We start from the raw sequence: 12,463 nt of genomic DNA, 5'->3' as shown, positions 1-12,463 counted from the left end.
TCTCTCGAACGCTCATAAGGAGTGCTCATCTTAATTGGTCATCGTCCATCCTTCCGCGCCATAAATCATGACGGGTGATGAGTGCCTATTGAGCCAGTGATAGCACCTGTTGACAATAGTGATCGTTCGATTGCTTTCATGGCTGACGCCGTTGTTGGAGTTTAAGCTGGACAACAACAACTATTCCATAATGAATAATGAAATTCTGTTCGCAAGTATTATCGGAATAGACCCGCAATGAATACAGCAAAACTGGTAATAAATACCCATCCTTAGGGATTAAGTTGGGAAGACCTAAGAATGTGCTTTTTGACGGAGAAAAATTCAGTCGGTTGTAGAGAGATATTCAGTTACGGATGACTTCCTTAAATTTTGGGTTCGGTTTTTTAGTTTAGGTATAAATATATAGAATAGGATAACCTATATTGTATAACGCATATGAAGAAAGTATTTCAAGTTCTGTGTAGGGAATTCCTCAAAATCTTTTGGAGTATGTTTTCTGCCGACACAACAACAATAACAATGTTAGTTATCAGTAAAGATCGTGGAAACAAGCTTTTCCCATAAGGAAATATTAGATACGTGTCTATAAAATATTTGATTAATATTATATATTATAAAATAAATTCTTTTGCTTCAAGTCAGAAAATCTTAAAAAAAACATAAATCATGAATCAGAACCGAATATCTTTGGAATGACCAAAATTATTTTTGAACTATTTGTAGATAGCAAATATACATGGTAATATGAAGGATTTATGGATTTTCGAAGCGACATGTGACTAAAAATATTGATGCACTTCGAGACATTTATTCGGGTAAAATTATCATTCACTGTAGTTGAGGTTAAATTGGAAGACATTTGATTCAAGAAAAATCTGATCATTAGAGAACCCGTTGCAGTTACATATTTTTCCAAGTCGATACACGTTTGTGATTGGCGTTGCAACCGTTTAGCCGGTTATAGCCGAATCGATGAGAGCGCGCCACTCCTCTCTTTCCTTCGCAGTTCGGCGCCAGTTGGAGATTCCAAGTGTAACCAGGTCGCTCTCCACCTGGTCCCTCCAACGGAGTGGAGGCCTTCCCCTTCCTCGTCTTCCTCCGGCGGGTACTGCATCGAACACTTTCAGGGCTGGAGTGTTTTCATCCATACGGACAACATGACCTAGCCAGTGTAGCCGCTGTCTTTTTATTCGCTGAACTATGTCAATGTCGTCGTATAACTCGTACAGCTCATCGTTCCATCGTCTGCGGTATTCGCCGTTGCCAATGTTCTGTGGACCATAAATCTTGCGCAAAATTTTCCTCTCGAAAACTCCTAGTGTCGTCTCATCTATTGTTGACATCGTTCAAGCTTCTGCACCCCTAAAGCGGACGGGAATGATAAGCGACTTGTAGAGCTTGATTTTGGTTCGTCGAGAGAGGACTTTACAAAAAAAAATCGTATAGAAAATACCTTCAACTTTAATATCATTTTTCAATTTTTTTGTTTCAGATACTCATTTGGCCGGAATCATGTGAGCAGTTGGGGACCTTTTTTTTGGCATCTCCGAAGACTGCACATAACTCTCTTATTTTTCAATATTTTTCTAAAAAAAAATATTAAAAAACAGTTGAAAATATACCTTATTATGCCCAAAAAACTTCGAAACATTCAATCGTGTACTTTCTTAAAAAAAATTCACGAAAATCGGCTAATTTTTAATGGGTTACACTGGTTTAGCCAACGAGGGTTTCTATGAGAGTGGCATTATGGAGATATTCAAAATCACAACAAGTTGTCGAACAATAATAACACCTTCAATTTAAAGCAAAAATAATGGATTTCTTTATACCAGACTTCAGCCAAATATACATTTTTTAAGGTGAACAGAAGAATTTACATACATATTAAGCTCTAAAGAAATCAAAGAGAAAATGACTAAACATTGATTTAAGTGACATGGGAAAGAAGTAGACGACTAGGAATTTTCCAAATATGGGGGATGCCGATGGTAAATTTTTTGAGTGATACCGGCCGATGCCAATAAAATAATATATAAGTATATTGAGAGTTCAAAGACTCAGTCAATCCCCAACTTTATCCCTTTTTATATTAAATTTGATAATTTTTGGGTACTAATTTTTTCTTCTAAATATTTAATCAATATTTTTGGAAATAAGTATCTTCATATTTTTTTTTTTTTAATTTGAAAGATATTTGAAATTTCAGTTTCATCGAAATTTCCTTCCAGTTGTTATTAATTTCTAGTTGTTAATCATACGCCACGTACACCCATAATACTAGTGAATATATTTTTTTCTCGCTCGAGAAATTTTTTAAATTAAATTTATATCTTAATATTATTTTCTAAATACACATCAATATATTTATATAGAAGAATACTATTTTATATTATCCAGTCACATTCTCATTGCCGCCACTGTTTTGTCGGACACCTGTGACATTTGTGTGGTGCCCATAAAAGCTTTTTCCCACCCACAAGCAACAACACAAACAGCTGCTATGAGGTGAGTTACACAATTGAGATGAGGAGAATTACACGGAACTCTCTCACTCTCTCAACAATGTCTGTATGTAATTGAATCTGTGTTCGGGCGCGCTCCCCTGGAAAAGTCCAGCATCAAGTGAAAAGCAACAGCGCCATTTGAGCGCTTAACACACAGCTATACAAACACATACACATGTGTGTGGTGTACGAATGGCTGGCAACACGATGGGTGCCCATACAGTTAGCTTGGCGCTCAGCAAGTCAGTTCGAATTTGAATTTGCAACGGGTAGCAATGCGCGGAAGGTGAAGCGTGCGACAAAAAAAAAACACACACAAGAAAAAATGTAAAATAAGCTAGGCAGTTGTGGAAGAGAAAAATAGCAAAAACTCATAATTGTTAAAAAAAAGTAGGTGAAAAGGTGTTTTGAAAAATTTCTTGTGTTTTATAGAAAAATGTGTTTAAAGCAGTACCTATATATGAGACTAGCGAAGAAAGCGCTCTGAAATACATATCGAGGAATGTGCGCGAGTCTGTATATGTGCGTGAGCGCGTGTGTGTGTATGTGTGAAAAATGTGTGTCTGGAAAAAGTGAATCGTCAATTGTGCCGTTACTTCGCAATTCGCATAGTTGTTGTTGTCTATATATATACATAAAAAGGTGAAAATCGCACTCGAGCATTTTCACCAATCGCACGAGCAAAAACCAGCGAACACACACACACTCATACATGTGAGTCGGCAGGCAAGGTTGAAGCACGAACACACAGCGGAAGCAAAAACAAAAACAAAAACGAATGTCCGAACGTTGTGACATTAAGTGGTACAAAGCTCTCCGCCGCCACTGCCACCGGCACACACGAAGTCATACACACTAGTCGCACACACGAGGCGAAACGAGCGTGCCAACGCGACAAGTGTAAATGCGAATACGATTTTAGCAACGAGCGCGGTGCGCGCGCGTATTCTATTAGTATGTGTGTGTATATATTTTCTAAGCGCTCATACACATACATACCTATGTATACACTCAAGTGTGCGTGTGTGTGTGCATTGCGTTGAGCTTGCCGTGTAGGTGTTTGTGCGGGCATTTAAGCATCCTGTGGCAACTGCTCGACTCAAGGATAAAAGCCTCAATGGCTGAAATAAGTGCGAATGAAAACAACAACAACAAAATAAACGCGTAAAAGCTAACAAATAATGGTTGCCAACGTTTAGGCTAAAAATTACAAAAACAAAAACAGCTGGCTAAATGAAATTCATAATAAGTGCGCGAAGCAGTGTGTTTTTGGTGCGAACAGAAATTGATTTTCGATTCTTAATGGCATTTGTTAAAAAAAAAATAGTATATTAAAAACAACAATAACAAGCAGAAGAAAGCAATAGTGTTGATTTTGATGGACCAAAATAAGCATTTCAAGAATTTTAATTTGAAGAACTTACTGAAAAATGTAAAAATATAATAACTAATAATACATAATAACTAATAAAAAATAATGCAAAAATAAATAAAATAAAATAAAAGATAAATATTTATTATCATTTATAAAAAAAATAATATAAAAATTTAACTTGACATTGAGTGAACTAATTTTAGAAAAATTTAAGATCAAAAAAATTTTTTAAGTAAAAATAATTTTTTGTAAAAAATACCTAACTGAAAACTAGTTTAATTGAAAAAAATCGTTTAAGGCAGTAGTCTGCTTTAGAAGCCGAAAAAAAGCGTTTTTTTAGCAATTTTTTTTTAAGGGAAGGAAATGTTTGCGGTAAACGTAATTTTAAGACGTTTATATTTAAGGCTTAAAAAACAATATTTATTATTAAAAAATATTGAAATTTTTCAAAGTTGTAAGTATTTTTCTGGAGCGCCTGGAGTCTGCACTTGTTAATGGGTGCCGGTGATGGAGGTCGTGCGATGCATCTGAAACAGTCGAACCAATTTTTTTTTTTAATTTTTATAACTTTCTTTTCTTTATAAGCCAAAAAAATACCGAAGAAGTTAACATTTTTAGTTGAAATAGAAAATAATTTAATAAAGCTAGATCACTTTGGGTTTTCTTGATCGGACATATATTCTTTTTGCTATCGCCGGCACCGTTTAAAGACATATTCTTGGATAGTTTTGGAAGATATTTAAAACAATACAAAAAAATCGATTTTTTGAAGCCGGTAACCTAGACTACTGCCTTAATTTGAAAAGAAGAAAATTATGAATATTTAAGGTTCAGGTTTTCCTAAGTTCTAATTAAAGTCGAAAGGTTTTGAAAGTTAGAATGTGCCTTTTAAACAGTCTTAAGCTAGTCATAAACCTTTGTGGAGAAATTTTGTGAATATTCGATTCAGACATAAATTGAATCGGATGATTAATATGGCATTTCAATATTTGTTTGGCAAATATGTAGACCTTTAGCGCCTTTAAACCAAAGCATCTCTGTTATAAAACCATATTAAAGTTTACCATGAGATCTGTAAAAGTTTTTGACAGTTCAACTCATTAAAAAAGAAAATACTAAAAAAAATAATGAAAAAAGATATCCCAAGCAATTTCCGACTCTTTAAGAGAGTCTTAAGCTAGTCATATACCGTTGAGGAGTTTCTGAGAATAAGTCCATAGATATTTGATTAAAAAAATATAAAATTTACAACCTCTGAGAGAACTATGAAAATAAAGTTTATGCCAATCGGTGCTTGAAATATTCTAAGCATAAATCATCGGTTTTATGATAATAAGCTTAATCGAAAAGTTATATACACATCGAGTTGTATCGATATTTTAGATTTTTTAGTAGCTTCACCCTGTATTTAATAATATTTTTTAAAAAATCCTTTTTTTTAACTTCGAAACCAAATATTTCGATTTTAGAGGCTAACTACGAAAGTCGGATAATACAATTTTTTATTTATTACTCCTGGAAAAAACTAATTCTATCCCCAGAAAAAAGATTTTGATCTATTTCGATATCAATTTTGCGGTATAGTGTAATCATACTAAATATTTATGTATGTTTCGTACATACGTGGATAAATTTATGCAAAGGAGGGAATTATATAAATCGCTTGTAAAAGAGATCTAGATGATTTAAACTGCTTCTGAAATACTAATGGAAATTTATGCAAAACTTTTTCATGACACATACGATTGTTGAGTTAAGCTTTTGACAAGAGGTTAACATATTTCGGTGCTGAGAAAATGTAAAATTTATTCGATATAAATCAAAGTGAAAATTCTCTATATAAGGATTTGTTATAAAATAATCCAAGACAAAAACTAAAAAGAAATATAATTTTAATAGATTTTTATAGATTTTCTTTTCAAAAAATACATACATATCTTTTGAGAAAGAAGTCTATTTCAAATTGGAATAAATAATTTATAACCATAAAGAATATTTTATATAATCTTTGAGAATTTTTTTTACCTATATAATATAATTTATTAGCAAACTGAAAATTTATAAAAAATTTATAAAAAATATTTTTAATTATTAATTTTATTTATTTATATTTTTTCCAAAAATACTCCAATAAATATCCCAAAATTCCTTCAAAACCACAAAAATCAATTTTCAAGTGTAGCTCCACAGCACGAAAAACAAAAAAATTAGAACAACAACAAAAAGCATTACCAGCGCACAGCTGTGTTGCTTTGCTCAAATGTTTTGCTCACCACAACCTGTGTGCTTCCGCTCTGGCAAACAGCTTATACACATCTGCATATCTATATACTCGTATGCATGTATAAGGCTAGCTTAGTGGCTCCGCGCCAACAGAGCAACGGAGTATTAACTCGCACTGTTAACCCAATCCCACGCACGCAGTGCTGTGCTCTACACTGACTAAATAATCTGAAAAGCTGGCGCACACACACACACTCATTTACATGCATAACATAAAAAGCAAAAGCATTTGTGTGTATGTATTGCATGCGAGTTCCTTAAAGGATATCAACTGGTAGAGTTTCATTTAGCAGCAGCCAGCGGCGCAACGCGTGGTGCATAACTATGGTGAATATTGCTGCATATAAATGAAGAAAGTTCTCAACTGGGTGAGAGCAGCAGCGACGATTGCTCACTTATACATGCGCAGTTTGGGAGTGAAATAAATAAATTTATAATTTCTCTCACTAAAAACACTCGTGTGCCTTTCGGCTGTGCTCAAGTATGCACATAAATATATATATTTGTATGGCTATATAAATGTGTGTGTTTACGTATGCACATACATATATTGGCAAATTATTAATTGATGCATTAAGTTCAGAGTTCATATGTGTTTGAAAAATTGATGTGGTTTGGTCAAAGCTATTTCTGGTACGTGCTGTGATTATTTATAAATTTTATATTAATTTTTGCAGCACACAAATTTTGTAGTAATTTAGAAATGAAAGAAATTTGAAAATTTTAGTTGTTTAGTGTTGGATTTGCAGTTGGAAATGGAATATAAAATAATAGTTGAAAAAAAAACAGAAATGTAAATCAATCAATTTTGGCTTTAGAGACTCTTTGACAGAATACACTGTTTTTAGTAAAAATATATTACGCTTTTTAGTATATCATCTTGGAAGTATAATCAAGAGGCAATTAAGAATGTGGTGAAAAAATTTGAAATAACTTCTATAATTGGCATTTGTTAATATTTTTGATTTTTATCTTATAGTAGAATGTCTTCTTATAACTCGTATAACCAGAGGGATATGAATCTTTTTAAGGGAAATCTTGTTCATTGGATTTCTTGCGATTCACTCTGACTTAGAAAACAATCAAATTTGCTCACTAAATGATTGCTTAGGTTTATATAATATTTCATTTATTGCTACTTGAGATATTGAAATTCATTCTATTTGACTTTAAAGTGACTTCAAAACGTTGAAAAATTATCTAGAGAATTCTGTGTTAATATGAAGAATACAAATAATTTTGATAAAATGAAATACATTAATCTTAAAAATATCTTTAAAAATCAAATTTTTAGCGATTTCTATAAACTTAATTTGTATCGTGTGAATTTCACCAGTTTTTGTTGATTCCAAAAAATTTAGAATTTTCAATTAAAATACAGTTGTTGTAACAAGCTTCGCTAACAATTAAACTAAGCAATAGAATCAAATATGAAATCAAAATAATTTAAATTCTTAATATACAGAAGTTACTCATACGCCGTGTCCACTAAGAGTTCACCGTGTCGTATGAGTAATAAAATGCATGTATCATTGTATATTTATAGAAAATTTAAATATTCGCCAAAAAGATTTTTTTTCTATTAATAGACGTTAATTAAAGCAAAAAACGTATGCACCAAGCAAGATTTCTCTCAACGTAGTCTGTACTGAAATCAGTTTATTGAGTTGCTGAAGCTAGTTAATACACATGTTCACAGTATATACAGTATCATAGAAAGTGGCGATAAAAAATTTATTTATTCTACAATATATATATAAATATGCAGCTAATCAGTTTTGTATTGTTCTATAACAAATTTTGGGTCCAATAATGAATTCTGTGAAATTTGAAGACACTTCCTTACAGAGAGTGTTAAATATGTCTTAAGAAAATAATTGGAGTAATTGAGTTCTTAAGTGGCTCACCTATCGGACATATTAATCGCTCGAAAATTGTATTTTATTTGATGAATTTTCGATTCAAATATAAACTAGATGCTTAATATTTCGACCACAGCGCCACCTATCGACTAGGTTATTGTTGGATTATATATGAAATTATATTAGCTGACTATTTTTTTTGCAAATTAAGGGTTTTTCAATAAGAGCGTTACAAATGTCCTGTGATGCCATGGTATGTATATGTCCCTTCAATGCTATGATATGTATGGAACTCGCATTTTGCATGGCCACCACGGGTACGCTTGCAGAAGTTCAGACGCTGAACCCAAATTTCGACGGTTTTCAAGCATAAATCGGCCGATTCAATCATCACTGGCTTGTTGGCATAGACCATAAACTTGACGTAGCCCCACAGGAAATAGTCTAACGGCTTCAAATCGCATGACCTAGGCGGTGAATTGACTGAGGCATATCGTGAGACAACGACGACAATTTTGGTGGTCAAGCGGCTTCAGTTCTTGCGTCAATTTAATCTTGTGGGGATGTAGACCAAGATCTTTTCGCAAAAACGCTACAACGTCGTCACAGAGATGCCCAACGCTTGAGAACGACGTGTGAGAGACTGATTTGGGTCTTTCCCAATTAATACGCTAGGGGCAGCAATATTCTCGACACAACGGACACTTCTTTGTCTCACTGACACCGGAGCATTTTGTATTGGATGATTATGACGACAATAAAGTGGTCTTAGTATATCTTTTCATGATTAAATGGCAAACCTCACTGAAGAGAAATGCCAACAGAGCAGGAAAAAATATGGCGTCGTTTGCTGTCCCTATCGGTTTACGTTTGCAGCGTCTATATTGTAAAACCTTTTATCTAGACCTCAGCGCCTCCATAACAAATCACTTCTTATATAAAAATCATAAGACAATCTTTCAGGAGATATGGAAATGTTTTTGATCAGTTCAACTCATCTGAAAACTAACATTTTTCATATAAATACTCTTATATACACTATCTGTGTATACAGTGGACTTGATCTGTTTATACATATACACTTGACATGAAGAATTATTGTTGTTTGCATAGTCGCAGAAAATATACCAAAGTTGAGGCAGTTTTTAATTTTGTTTTGATGATATTTCGCTATTTTCCAGATTAGTAATAAATATATTTTCCGACAATTTAAGTATATAATATATTTGCTATAATTCAAATGCACTTAAAGAACTGCGCTCGTGCAAAGTGCTGGCTTTTCAACGAATCAACGAAAATCAGAAATTTCTGCACAATCAAAAATAGAAAGAAAGCAAATTTAAAAGCATTCCGTACTTATTTCACATTAAAGAGAGCTCATTTATGGGTATGTATGTATGTACATGAATATGTCTATATGTGAAAGTACAGAAATAATAATGAAAGCGTATTTGGTAAACAACACTTAAAGTATCATTGCGCTGATTAATCAGCACAAATCTATACTATAACAGAGTAAATAGATTATATGCGATTAAATTTTAAGATTTTGCGCGAATTTTCTGTTGCTATTGCTATTTTTCATCTGTAGCAAACTACAGTTGCGTGAAGAAAATTAAGCGAAAGCCTGCTGCTTGATTAAATAATGAGAATGTGAGCATAAAAATTAAAAAAAAAATAATAATATGAAAAAATAAACAAAAGCCAAATGCCAATGTGAATTAAAAATTATCGACGAGTTAATAATTGAAAAAAAAAATCGCAAAAAATAATTAAAAAATAAATAAACTCGACACAGTGTTAATGCAAAGTATAATTGGTGCAATCAGTCGGAAATTTATAATCAGCAAAAAAATAAATGAAATATTTAACACACACACACGCAGCAGTTGAGTTCGTTCAATAAATACATATATATATTTTTTAATATTACCGTTAATCATAACAAATAGCAAATCGTACAATATACAAATATGAAAAGCAGAAATTGTAAAATCTAAAAATAATAAAAACAACAAAAAAAAGAACGCAACTAATCCGACAACGCTTGAAATACCACGCAAGGATAATTGAAGGATAACACTGTTGCTGTTGTACGCTTTCGTCGGAAATTAGCGGTCGCTGCACACCTTCGGTCTTCATTGTTGCTTAAAGCAGCCGATCGCCATTTTTGAGTGCGTAACACACAACACAGCCTCCAACAGCATATAGCATTTCTCATTCATCAGCCATCCCGAGCATCAAACTCAATAGTAGTCTCCTCATCGTTCTTTGTCTGTGTTTGTGTTGTTGTTTGAGCGCTTGAATGCCGCCGCGGCCTTTTGTTTTCCCCCCTCATATTTACATATAAATAAGTACAACAACAGCAACAAAATGCTATTTTACTTCGTTGCCGCGCGGTTCAATGTGGATTTTGAGTGAATAAAAGAAAAGGCTTATGCCAAAACAACTACAACTACAGCAACAACAATTGCTATAACAAACAACAACATTTGAATTGCGTAATAAATGCGTTGAGTGTGGATTAGAAATAAAAGGTGAGAGAGCAGATTACTTGTTATTCATATGCATATTTTTTATAATAATAATCACGCTTATATATCACCGAGAGGCTTATTTGTTGAATTTAAATGTAATTTGATTGATTCTTCATAAGCAGCTCAGCCAAATTCCATACAATTTTATTAATTCTGATTCAACCTAGAGGTTTTAAGGGACGACTTCAAGCTTGTATATACATATATAATATAATAATTTTAATTTTGCCCAAAAACACGGCTTTAGGTTAGGTTAGGTTAGGTTTGTAGGCAGATATCTGAAAAAACAGAAGATCTCACTTAGACAGCCTCGGCGCTGACCTTTGTGGTACCAATAAAACTCCCTGTGGATCAAAGGCCTTTAAGATTCTGCAAAACGCTTAGAATCCGTTACAAATTTCTTAAGACAGCTAATATCGATTAGAGCCAATTCGCTAGGATCGCCGAAAAAAGGCCTTCCGAGGTGTTTCAACCTCAGTCTGGCAAAAGCTGGACAATGTAGAAGGAAATGCTTAAATGATTGATCTCGCCTTCCTCCATACAGCTTATGCCAACTTGCATTTGCCACGATCCCAAGTCTCACCGCATGTGTACCCATTGGACAATGTCCTGTAAGTACACGGCTTTAATATAAAGGAAATAGTTTCTAAGGTTTTTTTGGAATTTAAGTTTTCGTCGATTTTGCCTTGATTCGGTCCCTATATTGCTATATTGAGTTAGTCGGTTAACGGTAGTCTGAAAATTTCGCTTCTATATTAAAACTACATTTGCGATGTGTGTTCAAAAAATAACGGGAATTTTTTAATTTTCAGTTGTAAATTTTTTTTTTATTATGTTGGTATGCATGCCCCTGAAGTACGATACAATTTCAGTATACATTGGATACTTTGTCTGTAGCAACCGCTAAGTTTAGACGTGGTTTTATGAGCTTCGAGATTTTCGTTTATTAAAAGCTTACACTACGTTGCTTGTTCGTGAATTCTTGACCAAAGACAATACTGAGTCACCAGTATCCATATTTGCTAGAAATGGTGCAGTGTGACTTTTTTCTTTTTCCAAAAATAAAGAGAACTTTAAAGAGCTGTCGTTTTACAAGCACACGAGAAAGGGAGCATTTTAAAGAAGACAACTTAAATTTAGACGAATGAATAAATATTTCTATTCTAAAAACGAGAATTGCCGTTATTTTTTGAATACATCTCGTACAATGTTTCAATGTGGTGGCCTCTAACCAGGTTTATATAGGTTATTTAGATTCCTCCAGCAACACATTTACAACAATACCTTGTTAAATGTTTTATCCTACATACATATCTCTACCATAATGATTTATTGAAAAGCCAATCACTCTCTCCTTACGCTTTCACCAACACCGAGTAGTAGCTGAAGGGCATTAATTATCTTATAAGACACTTGAGAGCATTTTTCGATTCACAGAGAAACCCTACTTGGACTCTAATTCCCAGGAATGTAACTTAGTCTTACGCAGCTTGAAGAGCAGATCTAAAAATATGTTCTGTAGGATCTTTTTTAAGACGGATAGGTGAATTTCATTTTCATTACTGTCCGTTATATACTCTTTGAAAGTCCACAAAAACTTTTTAAACTATTGGAAACTAATTATAGAAGTCTCTTTCAACTATATTTGTTGAGAAGAAACTGCAGTTGATTGCCGCATCAACTATCATATCGAACTACCTTGTTTGACATGATAAATTGACGTCATTACAACTAGACACATTACAATTATCCACGCCTTTTACCAAAATTATAACAATACTAGTATTTCCGTCTGGGGCCTATGTTGCGGGAAACTGGGGTAGCAATAGGTTTGAAGTAGAGCTCTATTCCACTAACTGGATATATTCGAATAATAATATTCGGTATTCAAATAGT

General features: G+C 33.4%; 1 protein-coding gene across 4 annotated transcripts in view; it reads left to right on the top strand.

Annotated features, from left to right (window-relative positions):
* Positions 1-2,749: 2,749 nt before the first annotated feature.
* LOC105215090 (serine-rich adhesin for platelets) overlaps positions 2,750-12,463 on the top strand; it is a 158,289-nt gene continuing 148,575 nt past the window's right edge. For 3 of the 4 annotated variants that reach the window (XM_054227826.1, XM_054227827.1, XM_054227824.1), the window contains exons 1-2: positions 2,750-2,900; positions 9,983-10,567. The gene's annotated coding sequence lies outside the window, so the exon portion shown is untranslated. Of the gene's footprint in view, positions 2,901-7,940; positions 10,568-12,463 lie in introns of those variants that run through there. The other variant, XM_054227825.1, reaches the window with a different exon arrangement.

This window comes from Zeugodacus cucurbitae, chromosome 3 (genome assembly GCF_028554725.1).
Source record: "Zeugodacus cucurbitae isolate PBARC_wt_2022May chromosome 3, idZeuCucr1.2, whole genome shotgun sequence".
Lineage (NCBI taxonomy): Eukaryota > Metazoa > Arthropoda > Insecta > Diptera > Tephritidae > Zeugodacus > Zeugodacus cucurbitae.
The sequence above is the reverse complement of the archived record's forward strand: the minus strand, read 5'-3'. Positions and strand labels throughout refer to the sequence as shown.